Source organism: Vicugna pacos, chromosome 13, assembly GCF_048564905.1.
Source record: "Vicugna pacos chromosome 13, VicPac4, whole genome shotgun sequence".
Lineage (NCBI taxonomy): Eukaryota > Metazoa > Chordata > Mammalia > Artiodactyla > Camelidae > Vicugna > Vicugna pacos.
The window spans coordinates 8,780,253-8,792,774 of record NC_132999.1 but is presented as its reverse complement, the minus strand read 5'-3'; the positions used below and the strand labels follow the sequence as shown (position 1 = coordinate 8,792,774).

General features: G+C 33.5%; 1 long non-coding RNA gene across 4 annotated transcripts in view; it reads left to right on the top strand.

Moving 5' to 3' along the window:
• The window catches only part of LOC140700872 (uncharacterized), a 52,462-nt gene that overhangs the window by 23,618 nt on the left and 16,322 nt on the right, over nt 1–12,522 (top strand). For 3 of the 4 annotated variants that reach the window (XR_012079596.1, XR_012079593.1, XR_012079594.1), the window contains exons 2-4: nt 8,646–8,739; nt 11,399–11,557; nt 11,745–11,986. This is a non-coding gene — a long non-coding RNA (uncharacterized lncRNA). The remainder of the gene's footprint in view (nt 1–8,645; nt 8,740–11,398; nt 11,558–11,744; nt 11,987–12,522) is intronic. The other variant, XR_012079595.1, reaches the window with a different exon arrangement.

Below are 12,522 nucleotides of genomic sequence, written 5' to 3'. Positions count from 1 at the left end.
CTGTTTTTCTTTCTCAGATTGTTTTGGCTTTTCAGGATATTTTGTGTTTCCATACAAATTTACAAATTTTTTGTTCTAGTTCTGTGAAAAATGCCATTGGTCTTTTGACAGGAATTTCATTGAATCTGTAGATTGCCTTGGATAGTATGGTCATTTTAATAATATTAATTCTTTCAATACAACAACATGGTATGTCTTTACATCTCTGTGTCATCTTCAGTTTCTTTCATTAGCATCTTACAGTTTTCAGAGCACAGGTCTTTTGCCTCCTGAGGTACGTTTATATCTAGGTATTTTATTCTTTTTGATGTGGTAAATGGGATTGTTTCTTTAATTTCTCTTTCTGATAGTTTGTTGTCAGTGTATAGAAATGCAACAGATTTCTAAACATTAATTTTTGTATCCTGCAACTCTACCAAATTCACTGATGAGCTCTAGTATTTTTCTGGTAGTGTCTTTAGGATTTTCTATGTATAGTAGTATGTCATCTGCAAACAGTGACAGTTTTACTTCTTCCTTTCCAATTTGAATTCATTTTATTTATTTTTTTATGTTTATGATTGCTGTGGTTAAGACTTCTAAAACTGTTTAATAGAAGTGGTGATAGTGGATATCATTGTCTTGTTCCTGATCTTCGAATACTTTCAGCTTTTCACTGTTAAGTATGATGTTAGCTCTGGGTTTGTCATATATGACTTTTATTATGTTAAAGTATGTTCCTTCTGTGCTCACTTTCTGGAAAGTTTTTTTTAATCATAAAAGGATGTTGAATTTTATCAAAAGCTTTTTCTGCATCTGTTGAGATGATCATATGGTTTTTATTCTTCAGTTTAAGTGGTATATAACATTGGTTGATTTGTAGATACTGAAAAATCCTTGCCTCTCAGGAATAAATTCTACTTGATCATGGTGTATGATCCTTAGAATGTATTATTGGTGTTGTTTTGCTAGTATTTTGTTGAGGATTTTTGCATCTATGTTCTTCAGTAGTATTGGCCTGTAATTTTCTCTTTTTTGGTGATATTTTTATCTGGTTTTGATATCAGGGTGATAATGGCCTTATAGAATGAGGTTTGAAGTGTTTATTCCTCTGCAATTTTTTGGAATAGTTTGAGAATAGATGCTAATTCTTCTCTAAATGTTTGGTAAACTTTCCTGTGAAGCCACTTAGTCCTAAACTTGTTTGTTGGGAGTTTTTAAATTACTAATTCAATTTCTGTGCTGGTAATTGGTCTGTTCATATTTTGTTTTTCTTCTCGGTTTAGTGTTGGGAGATTGTATCTTTCTAAGAATTTGTCCATTTGTTTTAGGTTGTCCATTCTATTGCCATATAGTTGCTTATAGTAGTCCTGTATGATCCTTTGCATTATGGTGGTGTCATTTGCAACTTCTCCTTTTTCATTTCTGATTTTATTGATTTGGGCCCTCTCCCTTTTTCTCTCAATGATTCTGCTAAAGGTTTATCAATTCTTTTTATCTTTTCATAGAACTAGCTTTTACATTTATTGATCTATTCTATTGTTTTTAGTCTCTATTTTATTCATTTCTTATCTGATCTTTATGATTTCTTTCCTTTTACTAACCTTTCCTTTACTAACCTTTTTTGTTTATTCTTCTTTCTCTAGTCACTTCAGGTATGAGGTTAGGTTGTTTATTTGAGATTTTTTTTGTTTCCCGAGGTAAGCTTTTATTGCTATAAACTTCCCTCTTAGAACTGCTTTTACTGTGTCCCATAGGTTTTGGATCATCATGATTTCATTTCCATTTGTCTTGAGGTATCTTTTTTTAATTTCCTTTTTGATTTCTTCAATAATCCATTGGTTGCTTAGTAGCATTTGACTTAGCCTCCACATGTTTGTGTTTTTTGCAGGTTTTTCTTGTAGTTGATTTCTAGTCTCATAGTGTTGTGGTTGGATAAGATGATTATGATTTCAATTTTCTTAAATTTACTGAGGCTTGTTTTGTGGTCTAACAATTGGTCTATCCTGGAGAATGTTACATATGCACTTGAAAAGAATGTGTATTCTGCTGCCTTCAGATAGAATGTTCGTTCTCTGTATACACATCAGTTGAGCTAATTTGTTCTGAGTTATTTAAGGCCTGTGTTTCCTAATAAGGAATTCCTGGTTTTCTGTCTGGATGATCTGTCCATTGATGTGAGGTGTTAAAGTACCCAGCTATTATTGTGTTACTATAAATTTCTCCTTTTATGTGTGTTAACATTTACTTTATAAATATTGAGATGCTCCTATACTGAGTTTATATGTGTGTGTTTACCATTATTATATCTTCTTTTTGGGTTGACCCCTTGATCATTATGTAGTATCCCTGTCTCTTGTAACAGTCTTTATTTTAAAGTCTGTTTTGCCTGATATAAGTATTGCTTTTGCATTGAGTATCTTTTTCCATCCCCCCCACTTTCTATATGTCTATATGTCTCTAGATCTGAAGTGAGTCTCTCATAGGCAGCATATATACAGGTTTTGTTCTTGTATCCATTTAGCCATTCTATGTCTTTTGCTTGGAGCATTTAGTTCATTTACATTTAAGGGAACTATCAATATGTATGTTCTTACTGCTATTTTGTTCATTGTTTTGGGATTGTTTTTGTAGGTCATTTTTTTCCCTTTCTGCTTTTCTCTTGTGACCTGATGATTACCTTTAGTGTTATACTTGCATTTCTTTTTCTTTTTGTGTGTACATCTATTATAGAGTTTTGGTTTGCAGTTACCATGAGGTTTTAGTATGCCAGTCTCTTTCTCTCCCTCTCTCCCTCTCTCTCTCTCTCTCTCTCTCTCTCTCTCTCTCTCTCTCTCTCTCTCTCTCTCTCTATATATATATATATATATATAAATGTTTTAATTGCTGATCTTTTAATTTTAAATCCATTTTAAAATCCCCGCATCTGTACTATCTTCCACTCACAATTCCTATTTTTGATATCATAGTTAACATTGAATTATTTTGTGTATCTCTTAACTGCTTACTGTGTATACGGGTGATTTTACTACTTTTATCTTTTAACCTCCATATTAGCTTTGTGTATGGATGATTTCTGACCTTTACTGTATGTTTGCTTTTACCAGTGAGCGTTTTTATTTCACACTTTTCTTATTTCTAGTTGTAACTTTTTCTTTTTTGCCTAGAGAAGTTCCTTTAACATTTGTTGTAAAGCTGGTTTGGTGGTACTGAGTTCTTTCCGCTTTCGCTTTTCTGTAAAACTTTTGATGTCTCTTTCAAATCTGAATGAGAGCCTTACTGGATATTCTTGGTTTTAGGTTTTTTTCCTTTCACCACTTTAAATATGCCATGCCACCACCTCCTGGCCTGCAGAGTTTCTGCTGAAACATCAGCTGATGGCCTATGGGAGTTCCTTTGTATGTTATTTGTTGACTTTCCCTTGCTGCTTTTAATATTCTCTTTTTATCTTTAATTTTTAGTAGGGTCCAGTCTTTTTCATTTGATTCTTATTCAGCAGAAAGTTATGATTTTGGTGTGCTCATGAGAGGAGAGGAGCTCAGAGTCTCTCTCTACTCTGCCATCTTGGCCGCTCACTTTTTTTCTTCCTTTTCCTTTATGCTTAGTCTAATTTCCATGATTACTTTTCTTTATCTCCTTAGGACAGTATAAATATTCATAATTTAATTTGTTTGAAATTATTTTTATTTTTAAAGTTACCTTATCAAGGTTTTTGCATTCATGTTATGCTTTCTTTACAAAAAGATGTGGGTTTCTTTTTCTTTGTGTTCCAGAACACATTTAAAAGCATTAGATATACCTGTCTATGGAAATTTTTAACATTCTCTGGAATCTTTTGGTACTTGTACTTTGTGGCTGGCATCTCTGTGATAATTTTCTCAGTATTTTTTTTCATATCACTTGAATCAGTTTAGATGTTCTGCTTTGGTAAACAATTATGAAAAGTTCATTTTCTTAGACAAATATTTGTTTCTTAGTTTATGAAGTAAATCTATTTATATAGGATTGAATTGAATTGATATTCTTTTAATTCTCTTTTTCTGACTTTTTCCTTCTCTTTCTTATTAGTTTTCTATGTTTATATGTTTCTTATTTCAGAGCACTTTCTCAACAAATTTGCTGAGTTCTCTGCAATTTTTTTTTTCTCTTTGAGGAGAGTCAAGATCTGCAAGGCTCTCAGTGAACTCCCCTCACCCTGCAACTAGAAGATAATTTCTGTGCTGATTTATAATTTTGTGGCTCATGCCAAGGACACTGACGATTCAGACAAGGGATTTAGTCACCCCTTTTATGTCTCTAACTTCAGAATACAGCACTTGTTTAAGATTTGTAGAGTCTATTTCTGCTACCTGAGTCTGTCCTTGGTTTGCTCTTTTACAGTATTTGGCAGCTGTTTCTAATAGGTAGAGCTTTAGGGTTATAACTAGCTCTTGATTTTGTTGGTGATAATGAATTTTTAAATATTTCCTTCTTGTTAACTATCTTAATATTTTATTTGGTGTTAAGGAAATGGAATAGAATGGCTATTGTGTCATATTCAACTATCAGTCTTCCTTATTTTTTAGTTATTAAATTTTATGTTTATTCATTTCTTTGAGGAAACTTTCTAAAATCTCACTAGATTAGGAAAGGTAACCTTTAAATTCTTATCATATTTCTCAATAACTTTCTTTTAAATCGCTCATTCCTTACAGTTTTTTATTTGTCTTTTCCCCAGAGTTGCTAAACTGAGAGATCAGGGACAATCATCATGATTATATCCCTAAAATGTAGCTAGCATGTAGTAAGTTCTTAATATTTATTGAATGATTACTTTATCCCATGGTGGTTTGTTATTTCTGTTGCTGTTTAGCAAATTAGTTTTAGTATAATGAGCAATACTTGATTTCACTCTTTGACAATGAAACATTTTCAGTTGTTGATCGATGAATGTTTCAGGTATTAGAGCATAGTCTATTCAGTATAGGAAACTGTCACAGGATTTTGGATGACCAAGGCAGACATCTCACTCCACTTACCAGTATTTCAAAGTACCATCATGTATCATATCACTGCTACAGATATTTTTCCTCTGGATCACCAACACTTTCATCTTCAATAATCGCACACACACATCATATGAATGAGTCCTTTTGCAGTTACAATATTCTGAGTTCAGGTTGTAGAAGCTGATGGATCATTTTTCAACACAACATTGCCACTAATTGGCTCTGTGAACTTAGGTAATTTATTTAACCTCCCTCAATCTTAGATTATTCATTTTTAATAGACATAGTATTCCTACTTCTTGCAATTTTGTGAATTACATATAAAATGCTAAATGCAATGTCCAGCAGATTATTAGTACAAAATAATTTTTTATTGGGAAATGTGTATTTAAAGAATAGCAAACTGACAGAAAGCTCTTGGAAAGGGATTAGATCACAGATAAGCATCACTAAGTTTAGAGGAAAACAATGAAGGAACTTGTTCACCTTGATTTTGCCAAGGGCTGACCCTGTTAGAACAAAGTAAATAGAACAAAAGTAATGGCCTCCAGCAATCTTGAGTTCCCTTTCCTTTCTCACACTTCTAAAGTTCTAGTGTTTTTTAAACAATCGTAACCTTAACCTTCCTTAGTATTACATTAAAACCATTTACTATGCCATGATTTTTTAATGCAAACTTCAAAATGTGCAGAAGGGAAATACACGGCTATAGAAGGTTAAATCATAACAAGAGATGTTGCAGGACATCAAATGGTGTCAGCAGCAGCCAAGCAAATTCCTCTGTCACAGGCTTCTCAGAGCTATCCCTTAGGCTAGTTTCAGCTTTACTCCTCTGACTTCCCTATGCTTTCATTCAAACAGCTATCACTGAATCACTCTGTGGCTGATTGTCCAAAATTTTATCTTCCTTCTTCAGCCTGTAATCTTTTTAAAAAGTTAAACAGTTAGGTGATGTTCCTATTCAGAACAAAGGAGTATAAAAAACAAACTTTTAAATTGGTCTATGTCATCATTTTACCACAGTAGATTGAAACAAATGACAACAAAAAAACAGACTTGAAGTTAATTTATTCATTAATTTCATCACTGCCCAAATGATCGCACGTCGGGGTTTTGGCAATATATTGTGCACTGAAAGCACAGTCCCCATAATCCTGTAGAAGTTGGAGTTGTTTTTTAAATATCTTTTTCTTAGAACCAAGTGAAAAAGAAAACTTTTAATTTCAAAGTCTTACCTAAGAATCTAACAGGGCACAGATTGAAAGTGGTCCAGTTATCACATTGCTAAGTCTTTCTACTAAGCATGAATAGACAGAAAGAGTCCAGGATTGGACGGAAGGGAGAACTGAGAAGAAAGATAGAGATTAGAGACACACAATGACAGGGATTGGCAGCTGAGGATGATACTGTCTAGTAAAGAATTTTTTCTGGTGGCGTGGCTGAAGAGCATTCAACCTATGAGTGTTCCGTAGTCACTTCTAAGCTCGTTACATTTGTTTCCGTCTAAACCTTCATGCTTCCAAACTCAGCAAAGTCTGTTAACACCACATGCCCAGTGAAAGTCCTCAACAGAGGTGCGGAGGTGGGTAGAAAGAACAAGACTAAGGGTTTGAATCCTTCTCTGGGTCAGTGGTGAACAAAAAGAGATAATAATAACTGGAAATGAGGTACTGGTAAAAGCGAGAGTTCACTGAAGCAAAATTCTTAAAACAAGAAATTAGATTTAGAAAAATAAATGAAGATAGAGATCATTGGATACCCCATAGAATATTGGCTAGGGAAATTCTTTAAAACTTGAAAAATAAGATAAAAACCAGATATTTGATATAACATTTTTCTACTTCCTTCCTTTAAAATAAATTAACTATACCATGAGACAGTTTAAAAATAGTATTAATGAAAAGAGAACATTCTTCTTTCTTTTCCTCTCTCCTAATTAATTTTTACATATTTTCCATGTACCAGAATCAACATTTAGAGCAAGTCTAATTGCAAACGATCTTATAAGTACATGAAAGCATCATGTAAATCTCTAGCAAGGATATAGTTAATGATTCATGAAAAGAATGGACTAAAGTAGGTTTAGGAAGTGAAGGTATGGAAAAGAGGTTACCTGTATAATTTTTGGTATGCCGATATTTATCAAAGTATTTCTTTCCTCCCAACCCAAAAATCTGTCTACACAACTCATTCTCCTATAGTTCTGCTTGCCCAACGGATAAACCTGAAAAAGTACACATTGCAAAACAAACACATGACATTTAATTAGACACTATAAAATTGGAGACAATACAAAGTCACATTAATGGTAGTGACAATTACTAGTAATTATTCTGTGCTACAATTTATTTATCCTTTTCCTTTGGATGAATATTGAATTTGCTTCCCATTTGGGTTTATGCATAATTCTTCTATAACCATTTGTGTACATATCATCTGATGAACATACACACTAATACCTTTTGGAAATATACCTAGGAGTATGGCTGGTGGGTCACAGAGTAGGCATATATTTAACTTCAGAAGATAATACCAACTAATTTTCTAAACCAATTTACCATCCCATCAATAGTGTGAGAGTTCCAGTTACCCCACTTCCTCTGCAGTAGATGGCAGTGACAGTTTTTTTAGTCTAGCATGGTGAATATGTATGTAATGGTACGCCACATGGTTTTACATCACATTTCCTTGTTAAGTAATGATGTCAGGCCCTTTTCACATCACTGTAGGCTGAATATCATCTTTTGAGAAGTGTCTGCTCACGTACTCTGCCAGTTTTTTAATTGAGTCACTTGTCTTTTTCATATTGATTATAATTGTTTATATATTGTAAGTTATTTTTTAGTTATAAGTATTGTGAAAATCTTTAGATTAGTGACTTATTTCTCAGTGATGTATATTTGCTAAACAGAGATCTTAATTTTAATTAAATCCATCTTCTTGTTTTTTCTGTCCATTTAAAGAAATATTGCTTACTCTAAAGTAACAAAGACATTATCCTTCTAAACAGTTTATTTTTTCCCCTCACATTTAGTTCTATAATCAACATGCAAGCGAATAAAAATTGTGGATTACTCATAGAATGGGACACTATACGGCAACATGGATGAATCTTACAGATTTCATGTTAATCAAAGGAACCTAGAAATGAAGAGTATGTGCTGTGTGGTTTTGTTTGTATGAAATTCAAGAGTGAGCAAAGCTAATCTATGATTAAAGAAGTCAAAATTGGGGCTATCGAGTAGGAAGAGGTACAAAGGAACCTTCTGTAATGATGGAAATGTTCCATATTTTCATCTGGGAGTAGTTGTCCACACAGGTATATATTTGTCAGGCTATGCATTTATGATTTGTATACTTTATATGTGAATTAACCTCAATTAAATAAATGAGTTCCTCAATTAAAATATGCAGGTGCTTTCTTAGATCATACCATTTACTTCTCAGAATCTTCCTTCAAGTTAAGCATTTTTATATTGATTTTTGCACAACACTGTTTGACTATAAAGTCTGACTTTTCAAAACATTTTGCAAGGAAGAGACCATAAAGAAGAAATTGAAGCCTTTCTATTTCTAAGTATATCTTTAGGTAAAGCTTTTGATAAATCATAATTGATTATTTTCAGGATAAATTTTTTACATGTTAAGTATCATCCATTTAATTTGTTTTGTCATTAGAGACAGCATTTTAATTAGTGATTATTTTTAAAGTTGTGGCATACTGGCAAGACCTCCTCACAAGAGTAGAGAAACTTGGCAAAAGACTATCATTGTGAGTATCTTTAGCTTTATGTTCTTCAATTAAAAATAAAATTACAGGCTAGAGACATGATGTATTAATTAGCAAGGGTTGGGGTAACAAGGTGTTACAAATTGAGTGACTTCATGCAATAGAAATTTGTCTAGCAGCTCAGGAGGTGAGAAGTAACCAAGACCAAGCTGTTTCAGGGTTGGTTCCTTCTGAAGACTGTGAGAGAAAGATAAGTTCTAAGTCTCTTTCCTTGGCTTGCAGATAGCCATCTTTATTATGTTCACCCTGTGTCCAAACTTCTGTTTCTGAGAAGGGCATTCGTCACGTTGGATTAGGTGCCTACGCTTAGTCCAGTATGCCCTCATTTTACCTTATTCAGCTATATCTTCAACAATCCTATTTTCAAAGAAGATCCCATCCTCAGGCTTTGGGGGTTAAGACTTCAACATATGAACTTTGGGAGAGGCAAAATTCAACCCCACATGACCAGTGTCATGAAGTCCACCCAATTCAGAGAAATCATGGTGCATTTTGAGAGAGATTTTATATTAATGTAATATTAACCTATATATTTCATGAAGAAGAAATTGCTTAGATAGATATATTTTTAAACTTTTCCAAAGATGCATCTTAAAATGTGCAAAAGAATAATTTATCAGACTTCTAATTATGAATCATAATCTGTATAGTTCAAATGTCCTTGCATTTTACAAATAGCTACACTGAATTGAGTTTATTCTGACCTTTGATTAAAATGATATATGGAAAATATTAAAAATGCAAATAACTCACATATGCAATTAAGCAGAGATATTTGATTTAACCAGCCAACGAAAGAGCTCTTATATTCCTAATGATTTAATTCCATGAATAAATACCTGATAATATCCTAAAATTTGATTTTGGCATAGGAGTACATAAAACTTATAATACCTTCATATATCCCTTATTGTAAAAAAAAAAAAATACAGGAAAAGTTCTTGCTCAATACTTTTAGTGCTTACTTTGAATTAGATCTAAAGACTTTAAACTTATCCATAATCATAGGCACAGTAGTGTTTTATACAATAAGAATTACATTCTTCAGCAGAATAAATTTCTCACTGTATAGTTTATCTATTGAAGGACAAAAATACTACCATCCATAGTACTACAGTGGTCATGTTATTATCCACTTGTATAAAAATCACAAATTCGTAACTAGAAATAATACAGTTCACTAATGAATGCAATCAGAAAGGCTGTATTTGGCCAAAGCAATGTTTAAAAAAAAACTCTCTAAAACTTATTTAACTATGATCCCACAAAATATAGCCTTTGCATTATTTTCTCAAGTTCTCACATTCATGTGTGTCAAACAACTAAGATGTGTCCACAGCTAAATGTTCAACGTTTATCAAAAATCCGTATTTCCATATTGTAAAACTGTGAATTGGTCTGCTAGACTTTCTTTTAGGGTCATTTTCCATCTTGTTTTATATATATATATATATATACACACACACATATATATATACATCTAACTTCTTTTTTTTTCCTGTGACATACATATCAAGGATTGCACTTACCTCGATTATCTCAGAGTGACAGGAACCAACAGGATAAAACCGTGTAATAGCCAAACAGAAATACAGGCTAGTCATCAGCAACTGGATGAATGTGGAGACGTGGAGGTCCTAGAACAGGCTGCCTATGCTGATTGAGCCAACGGCCCTCCCTTGGAGTATACCCCTCCCCCAAGACACAGTCACTCACTTTCTATTTTTCATTGTCTAGGAGATTTGCCCCAATGATACTGACCTTAGGATGTTGTAGAAAGCCATTTGTTATGGCCTGAATTGTTACTGCCCCAAATTCATATATTGAGGTCCTAAACTTCAGTATCTTTGAATGTAACTGTATTGGGAAATAGGATCTTCAAAGGGACAATTAATTTAAAATACAGTCATACGTGTGGGGCCCTATTCCAGTATAACTAGTGTTCTTATAAGAGGAGATAAGGACAGAGAGAAGGTAGCCATCTTCAAGCCAAGAAAAGAGGCTTTGGAAGAAACCAGACTGAGATCTTGAACTTCTAGCCTCCCAAACTGTGAGAAAATTAATTTCATTGTTTAAGCCACACAGTGTGTGGTATTTTGTTTCGGCAGCCGAAAGAAACTAATACATAGATTCTTTTTTTTTTTTTTCATGGATTCTTGTTATTTTTCATGGCTGAAAAAGACATTAGTAAAACCTCTTCTGTTTTTCTGAAAGCACATACTTACTGGTAAATTATAATTGAACTTTAACTGCACTGTCCCTTACGATTCTCCAGACAGTAATTAGATGTATGTAGCGCTTTCCTTCCCGCAGACTTAGAGCTCCTTCAAGGGAATGTACAGCATTTTACTCAAAGGGAAAAAGAGAAGCTAAATAATTTCTCTGGTCACAGAACATGTGACACACACATATATGATTACGACAAAAAATTAATCCTATTCAGAATTGCTCCTTAATGACACTAGCTTTTTTTAAAAATTATTATTCTTGTAAATTATGTAATCTCTCTAATCCTCAATTTCCAAGAGTGAGATAATATGTAAGGATCCTAAACTAGGTCTAAAAATTCTGAAGCCAGTTTGCTATATTCTGCTCTGATTCACCCTGGCTCATGCTCACACAGGACCATTTGTGTTTTCAGGTCCTTACCAGCCCCACCGCAGAAGCCAGTGTAATTTCTCCTTCTTAAGTCTTCAGGAGAAATCCTCAGTAAATACATGTTGATGCTTTGGGGACTCTCTGTGCTATTCTGTTTACTGACTTCTCAGTTCTACACATCGAACAAAGATACCAACACAAGGTAAAACTATACTAAAGCAAATATCTGAAAACAGTCCACTGCAAGCCTTCCTGACAAAGGGATAGTAACGTATCTAGAAGAGTAACAAAATGCTGGAAGAATTCTAAGATTCCAGTTTACAACAAACACACACATAAGAGATTAGCGCATGTAAATAAGAGCAAAATGTGTTGCTTTTTTATTTCAGGGACATCATTGATATAAAAAATAAAATCTCAAGATGGATATTACTCATTTGAGGTCATTAAAAGCCAGTGCCAGGCCATTTTAAATTGCATACGTCATTCAGAATTGGAAGAAACAAAAGTTCTTGGGTTAAGTGAGGATCTTCTGATGCGTGACTACAAAGTACCTTGGAATATATTGTGTTAAACAAAGGCCAAACAAAAATTAAAACATCTGGTTTGTAAGAGTTCACCGTCTTATAAGGTAGAGCTACTTTATAGATCTGATTGCTTCCTCTCTTAATATGTCTGGGTTGGAATGCTGGTTTATTTATTGGTTCTGTACTATTTAATGGTATTTCAGTTGAGCCAGTACTTTATAAAAATGGTACAATATTTATCCAAGCATCCAATCTGTGTTTAAATCTATGAAATAAAAGGGCTTCTTGTAAATCCTCCATTTGATTTATGGAGCACTTCATCAAGTAAAAGTCTTGTTATAAATATGGGGCGATGGTGGGGATCACTTGGGTGGGTGGCAACAATGGAATGAGAACGTCATGCCTGATCTTTGTTTTTCGACTCATCTAATTTAGTGTAGGCTTTCACAGCTGGACTCCCCACTCTATAAAATAAAGTGGAGGGGAGTAAAGTCATCTAGCTATAAACTAGGGAGGAAGGGAGAACACTTTCCCATGACCCAATATGAGCAGAGCCTGTAATAGTAGCAATACAGAAATAATTACTAACAGTTCTATAGGATTTTACCATTTAAAAGTTTACTTCAAAACGTTACTAATT